Genomic DNA, 7,354 nt, shown 5'->3' on the forward strand with positions numbered 1-7,354 from the left:
TATTTTTTATTTTACTTTATTTTATTTCTTTTGAGACTGAGTTTTGCTCTTGTTGCTCAGGCTCGAGTATAATGGCATGATGTCGGCTCACTGTAACCTCTGCCTCCCAGGTTCGAGCAATTCTCCTGCCTCAGCCTTCGGAGTAGCTGGGATTACAGATGCCTGCTGCCACACCTGGTTAATTTTGTATTTTTTACTAGAGACAGGGTTTCACTATGTTGGCTAGGCTGGTCTTGAACTCCTGACCTCAGGTGACCCACCCCCGCCTCGGCCTCTCAAAGTGCTGGGATTACAGGCATGAGCCACCATGCCCAGACCCCAATAGTTATTTTTTCTGCCGCCTCCTTCCTCCCAACCACCGCCCTCAAGTAGATCCCAGTGTCTGTTGTTTTCTTCTTTGTGTTCCAGTAAATATTTTACTGTGATATTTGATCCTATTGGTTGTGTACATATTGTCATGTTAGCAAACATGGCTAGCTTGCTCTTTGACATCTGCTTTGGAAATTGGCTGAATAACAGCGTGCGGGTCCTTTTTGATTTTTCTCTGTATAAAGAATCCTATGTATAGCCGGGCGCGGTGGCTCAAGCCTGTAATCCCAGCACTTTGGGAGGCCGAGACGGGCGGATCACGAGATCAGGAGATCGAGACCATCCTGGCTAACACAGTGAAACCCCGTCTCTACTAAAAATACAAAAAACTAGCCGGGCGACGTGGCGGGCGCCTGTAGTCCCAGCTACTGGGGAGGCTGAGGCAGGAGAATGGCATAAACCCGGGGGGCGGAGCTTGCAGTGAGCTGAGATCCAGCCACTGCACTCCAGCCTGGGAGACAGAGCCAGACTCCGTCTCTAAAAAAAAAAAAAAAAAAAAAAAAGAATCCTATGTATAAAGAATTTCTACAGGTATCTGAAGCTTCCTCCAGGTCAGGCAGTTGAAAGGTCATTGCTTTTTCTAGGATGGGGCATTTCCTGTTTTCTTAGATCTGACAATATTCTGACAGGATTCCCCGCTGCCCCCAGCTGCCAAACTATTCTTTTCTACCAAAATGAGATGCCTTTTCAGTTAAACAAAACTTGCTAGTTGTATTTTTAAAAATCTTTATATACATATATATATGTACACACATATATACACACGCACATCCCCACACCTATACACATATATATACATACAGATAAATATATACACACATATGTATATATTTTGAAAATCTTTTATATTTTGAAAATCTGGGGAAAATGACAACGCTTTGTATTAACATTTAATTTTTTGTGAGTCTGTATAGGTTTTATTTGTGGACATACATACAAAATGGATTTTTGTACTTTGAGTAATTTTGTTTTCATATATTTTATTTTATTTTGAGATGCGGTCTTGCTTTTTTGCAAAGGATGGTGCACAGTGGCGTAATCGCAGCTCACTGCAACCTCTACCCTCAGGATCAAGCCATCCTCCCACCTCAGCCTCCCAAATACTTGGGACCACAGGTGCCTGGCTGAAGGGGGCCAGCCCCACCTCACCTGTGGGTATTTCTCATCAGGTGGGATGAGAGAGTGATAAAAGAAATAAGACACAGAGACAAAGTATAGAGGAAAAACAGTGGGCCCAGGGGACCGGCGCTCAGCATACGGAGGACCCGTGATGGCACTGGTCTCTGAGTTCCCTCACTGTGTATTGATCACTGTCTCTACTATCTTGGTGAGGGGGATGTGACAGGACTATAGGGTAATGCTGGGGAGAGGGTCAGCAGGAAAACATGTGAACAAAGGACTCTGTGTCATAAATAAGTTTAAGGAAAGGTTCTATGCCTTGATGTGCACACAGGCCAGATTTATGTTTAACTTTACACAAACATCTCAGTGCAGTAAAGAGCAGTATTGCCACCAGCATGTCTCACCTCCAGCCATAAGGTGGTTTTCTCCTATCTCAGTAAATAGAAAGTATGATCCGGTTTTACACCGAGACATTCTATTCCATTCTATTCCTCCCAGCCGAGCAGGAGACAGATGCCTTCCTCTTATCTCAACTGCAAAGAGGCCTCTTTCACTAATCCTCCTCAGCACAGACCCTTCAAGGGTGTCGGACTGGTGGATGGTAAGGTCTTTCCTTTCCCACGAGGCCATATCTCAGGCTGTCTCAGTGGGGGGAAACCTTGACAATACCCAGGCTTTCTTTGGCAGAGTTCCCTGTGGCTTTCCACAGTGCATTGTGTCCCTGGTTAATCGAGAATGGAGAATGGCGATGACCTTTACCAAGCATACTGCCTGCAAACATACTGTTAACAAGGCATATCCTGGCCAGGCATGGTGGCTCACGCCTGTAATCCCAGCACTTTGGGAGGCTGAGGCGTTCGGATCACAATGTCAGGAGTGCCAGACTAGCCTGACCAAGATGGTGAAACCCAGTCTCTACCAAAAATGCAGAAATTAACCAGGCGTGGTGGCAAGCACCTGTAATCCCAGATACTCAGGAGACTGAGGCAGGAGAATCTCTTGAACCCGGGTGGCAGAGATTGCAGTGAGCCGAGATCACGCCACTGCACTCCAGCCTGGGCGACAAAATGAGTCTCCACCTTGAAGAAACAAAACCAAAAAAAACCTCCAAAAAAAAAAAAAAGGGCACATCCTGCACAGCCCTAAATCCATTAAATTTTGATTCATTATAGCACATGTTTCTGTGAGCACAAGGTTGGGGCTAAAGTTACAGATTAACAGCATCTCAAAGCAGAAATAAGTTTTCTTAGTACAGATCAAAATGGAGTTTCTTATATCTTCCTTTTCTACATAGACACAGTAACAATCGGATCTGTCTTTCTCCTCCCCACAATCCGGGCACAGTACCTTTCCTTAAACTTATTCATGATACAGATTCCTTTGCTCACGTGTTTCCCGCTGACCTTCTCCCCATCATCTCCCCGTTACCCTGCTGCACTCCCCTCGCCAAGATAGTAAAAATACTGATCAACAAATACTGAGAGAACTCAGAGACCAGCGCCAGTGCGGGTCCTGGCATGCTGAGTGTGCCAGTCCCCTGGGCCCACTGTTCTTTCTCTATACTTTGTCTCTGTGTCTTATTTCTTTTCTCAGTCTCTCATCTCCACCTGATGAGAAATACTGACAGGTGTGGAGGGGCTGGCCCCCTTCATTTTTCACATATAGGATTGATTTCTAAAGACTAATGTTACGTGAGAAAGCAGCTCAGAAGAGGAAAGAAAAGGAGCCAGGCATGGCTCTTCCTCCGGTGAAATCATCTTCCTCAGTGGATTAATCTGTCTCTTTCCTTTCTGAAATGCCAGGTATTGTGGTAGCCAGTCTTTTCTGAGTCTGATGCAGTCTGCCTGACGCCCTCACGCGCACTCACCCATGCCTGCCCTCAGTTCCTCTCACCTGCTCTGAGATTCCAACTCCTGTGACCCAGTGACAAGAACTAGAGGCTCCACTGGGCACGGTCCTGGGAAGGGCTCACACCCAGACATGGATGGAAACGGGGTGTGGGCCCCGTAGTGTCAGTGCTGTTGAGGAACCTGGATGGTTCAGGGGCCGCATCTGGGTGTCAGCTGTTTGTGAAACAGATCAGAGAAACAATATGTGAAATACATATGTTAATGTGCACAGATTCTTGGTCAATTCTGAAAAAGGAGACCAATAAGGGGAGATATTTTGTATCTGATTTGGTAATGTATTTGAAGCCACACTTTGGGGGTGGGGACTGCTTAGCCGGGGTGGGGCAGGTGGGGACTGGGGTGGTGTAAGATGTAGGAGGCTGCCTGGAGGCCGGGCTGGACAGTGGGACAGGGTGTGGCCAGAGGCTTATTTTTGTCTTGGGGCTGGGGCTTGAAATGGGGTGTTGTTCTTCAGGGCAGGGCCTGGCGGCGATGGGTCGGGGCTGTCTCCTCAGCTGGGTCCATGATGTGAGCTGCTGTCATCCTCTTCACCTCTACAACTGGAAACCCCGGGTTCTGATTGGTGGATTGTTGCTGGTGTGCCATGATACTACCGGTAATATCACAGGGATGCTTCCTGCCCGTTTTTTTTTTTTTTTTTTTTTTGAGACGGAGTCTCGCTCTGTCGCCCAGGAGGCTGGAGTGCAGTGGCGCGATCTCGGCTCACTGCAAGCTCCGCCTCCCGGGTTCACGCCATTCTCCTGCCTCAGCCTCCGGAGTAGCTGGGATTACAGGCGCCGCCACCTCGCCCGGCTACTTTTTTGTACTTTTTAGTAGAGACGGGGTTTCACCATGTTAGCCAGGATGGTCTCGATCTCCTGACCTCGTGATCCGCCCGTCTCGGCCTCCCAAAGTGCTGGGATTACAGGCTTGAGCCACCGAGCCCGGCTCCTGCCCGTTTTAAGTTAGCGTTTCAGACAATCGAAGGTGAAACATTTTGTTGTGGGCCACCTGTACTGAACGCTGAATCTTTTTTTCTCTGAAGTCGAAAATGGTTTTAAGGCAAAGTGCCTTTTTTGAGCAGGTAGAGTCACGCGTCCTGCAGGCGGGGCGAGCTCCCCTCAGGCTGGGACAGGAAGGGGGACAGGGGCAGGTACCTCGGTAAAGGGGTGGAATGGGGCGCTGCTTACAAAGGGGACTGACAATTAGAATGGCTTAGTAAACTAAGCAAAGTCCTGGATTGTTCAAGTGGATAATGGAAATAGAAAAGTGACATGGAAAACTGCCTGTTATACCCAGGAGGTGGAGGAAAATTTCATATTTCATGGAAATAAAGCCAGAACTCGGAGCAGTGGGTCACATCTGTCATCCCAGTACTTTGAGAGGCCGAGGCAGGAGGATTGCTTGAGCTCAGTAGTGTGTGATCAGCCTGGGCAACATAGAGAGACCTCGTCTCTACTAAAAATAAACAAGAAAATCAGCCAGGTGTGGTGGTGCACACCTGTGTTCTCAGCTGCTCGGGGCACTGAGATGAAAACATCATTTGAACCAGGAGTTGGACGCTGCACTGAGCCGTGATCTCGCCAGCACACTCCAACCTGGGTGGCCGAGCTAGACCCCGTCTCAAACAAACAAGCAAATACATGAGAGACATAATTCGTCCTTTGAAAATAAAAGGAGGCCGGGCGCGGTGGCTCAAGCCTGTAATCCCAGCACTTTGGGAGGCCGAGAGGGGCGGATCACAAGGTCAGGAGATCGAGACCATCCTGGCTAATACGGTGAAACCCCGTCTCTACTAAAAAAATACAAAAAACCAGCCGGGCGACGAGGCGGGCGCCTATAGTCCCAGCTACTCCGGAGGCTGAGGCAGGAGAATGGCGTAAACCCGCGAGGCGGAGCTTGCAGTGAGCTGAGAACCCCACTGCACTCCAGCCTGGGCGGCAGAGCAAGACTCCGTCTCAGAAAAAAAAATAAAGAAAAGAAAATAAAAGGAAGAGATTTTCTTTCCTGTAGTCTCTTTTCTTAGGATGTTTATTTGGAAAATGTGTAAATTCATTTTCTCTCTCTTCTGAAGTGTATTTTTTTTTTGAGATGGAATTTAGCTCTTGTAGCCCACGCTGCAGTGGAATATCATGATCTCCACTCACTGCAGCCTCCGTCTCCCAGGTTCAAGCGATTGTCCTGCCTCAGCCTCCCGAGTAGCTGGGATTGCAAGCATGTGCCACCATGCCCAGTTAATTCTGTATTTTTAGTAGAGAAGGGCTTTTTCCATGTTGGTCAGGCTGGCCTCCAACTCCTGACCTCAGGCCATCCACCTGCGTCTGCCTACCAAAGTGCTGGGATTATAGGTGTGAGCCACTGCACTGGGCCAGAAGTGGAATTTTTTAGAAACTAAACCGTTTTTTAGCTTAATGATCCAGGGATGTATTTCCGAAGGACTTAGGAGCTGTCTTTGAAAGGCAAACAACAGAGATAGTACCTGTGTCTCAGTAGGAAATTAAATAACTCAAACATCAAGTGACTCCAATTTAAAGCTATGAACATTTAAATAATTCTGAGCCTTGAGAGGAATGTGGTCCTGCAGCCGGAGCCCAGGGGAATGCAGGCGCAACTTCCAAGAGTTTTCCTGTAAATAATTTGGAAAACTGGCCGTGCACAATGTGTGGGCGGAGGATTACCCAGGTGCCCAGACAAGAGACTGAAGGCACAAACTGAATATAATAAAGAAAATAATTAGAATAAGAAGAGTCATAATATAAATTAGATATAGAGATGATCATGGACAATTATCAATCATTATAATAAATATTATTAATCATTAGCTTTTAACATTACTCTTTGTTGCATTACTAATGTAACCTAGGAATAACCGGCGGGTATAGGGTCAGGTGCCAAAGGGACATTGTGAGAAGTGACCTAGAAGGCAAGAGGTGAGCCTTCTGTTACACCTGCATAAGGGCCGCTTGAGGGCTCCTTGGTGAAGCGATATCGCCAGTGTCTGGGAAGGCACCTGTTACTTAGCAGACCGCGAAAGGGAGTCTCCTTTCCTTGGAGGAATCAGGGCACGCTCTGCTCCACCAGCTCCTTGTGGAAGGCTGGATAGGACCCAGGCCTGCCCGCAGTCATCCAGAGGCCTAACCCTCCCTGCGGTGCTGTGCTTCAGTGGTCACACTCCTTGTCCACTTTCATGTTCGTCCCCTACTCCTGGTTCCTCTTCGAAGTTTGTAGAAGATAACAGTAGAAGAAATAGTAAAAGTCTTAAAGTCTTTGATCTTTCTATAAATGCAGAGAAGAAAACACTGAGGTATGCTGCCTTCTCTCTCTGCTTTCACTACCTAAGAGGGAAGGGCCCACTAGCCTGTAATCACGTGACTTGCTTCGCCTTGTCAATCACTTAGAAGATTCACCCCTTACCCTGCCCCTTGTCTTTGATGCAATAAATATCAGCACACCCCGCTGTTCGGGGCCACTACGGGTTTCCGCATCTTGATGGTAGTGGTCTCCCGGCCCCAGCTGTTTTCTCTTTATCTCTTGGTCTTGTGTCTTTATTTATTACAATCTCTGTCTCCGCACATGGGGAGAACACCCAGTAAGCCCTGTAGGGCTGGACCCTACAAAGTGGCTCATGCCTGTCATCCCAGCACTTTGGGAGACTGAGGCTGGCAGATCACGAGGTCAGGAAATAGAGATTATACTGGCCAACATGGTGAAACCTCGACTCTAATAAAAATACAAAAATCAGCTGGGCATGTTGGTGCATGCCTGTAATGCCATCTATTCGGGAGGATGAGCCAGGAGAATTACTTGAACCAGGGAGCTGGAGGTTGCAGTGAGCCGAGGTTATGCCACTGCACTCTAGGCTGATGACAGAGTGAGACTCCATCTCAAAACAAATAAATAAAAATAAAAATAAAAAAATAATTAGGAAGACTAAGCATCCTCAGCAGTAAGACCTCCTGGGATCCTTGTCCCTT

This window comes from Piliocolobus tephrosceles, chromosome 21, assembly GCF_002776525.5.
Source record: "Piliocolobus tephrosceles isolate RC106 chromosome 21, ASM277652v3, whole genome shotgun sequence".
Taxonomy (NCBI): domain Eukaryota; kingdom Metazoa; phylum Chordata; class Mammalia; order Primates; family Cercopithecidae; genus Piliocolobus; species Piliocolobus tephrosceles.